This window comes from Penaeus monodon, chromosome 32 (genome assembly GCF_015228065.2).
Source record: "Penaeus monodon isolate SGIC_2016 chromosome 32, NSTDA_Pmon_1, whole genome shotgun sequence".
NCBI classification, from domain to species: Eukaryota; Metazoa; Arthropoda; class Malacostraca; order Decapoda; family Penaeidae; genus Penaeus; species Penaeus monodon.
The window spans coordinates 27,364,828-27,365,708 of NC_051417.1; positions in this window are offsets into that span (position 1 = coordinate 27,364,828).

Here is an 881-nt window from a genome sequence, read left to right on the forward strand (position 1 = left end):
AGACTGTGGTGTGAATACGTAATGTGACCTACAACAAAATGATTCATTTCTGCTGAAAATGACAAGAACTCATGATCATTATCATCATGCTACTCACATCAAGCTTAGATAAAAAATAAAATCAAAAGATAAAATGTATTTGGACAGCAAAGCATATTAGACAGTGATAATGATAACAAAATGGAGACTGATTAATAGGATACCAAGGAAAGATTTTGCGTTTCAGTTATACGTCACGGGTAAAGAGAAGAAAATGAATCACTTATATTTTCTGATGATGAGATTACTGTATCAGAATAAGCTATTTAAATGAATACACGGACTAGAAAATCGTATATATGGAAGCAATCTATGTAACCTTCCCAATATACGAATTTCTGAATCTTTACGCCAAATAATGTAAAAAATCTTGCTAAGATACTCTAGTGTACTAATTTCCAAACTCGATCCTCGCTTTCCTCAAGTGCCATGTAGAGTACTTTCGGGGTGCCAAATTGCAATAAAATCTACGGGTATAATAGGTTATCACTATTGCATCTCACCAACAAAATTATATATTTTCAGTGTCTTTTTCTGTTTGTATTGCTTGTCTAATTTAATCGTCAATGTTTGTTACACCTCTTATTGTGTTACGTTGTATTGAATTCTTCTGGTGAGTTTTATCTTTGCCTCCTGGGCTATGTACCCTATTTATTTCGAGCAGCAGTAATTCGTGGAAAAGGGAAAGTGCACTCTGTTTTTAAAGTAAATTCAAGTAGACGAGGAGAACGTTAAAGAAAAAGGTGTCGCAGAAAAGGCTACTTGAAGCTTTCTGTGAAGATAGTCTAGGTCCTGCTTAGATGATTCTTTGAGGGGGAAGAGTGGATCACTTAAGTCAGTTC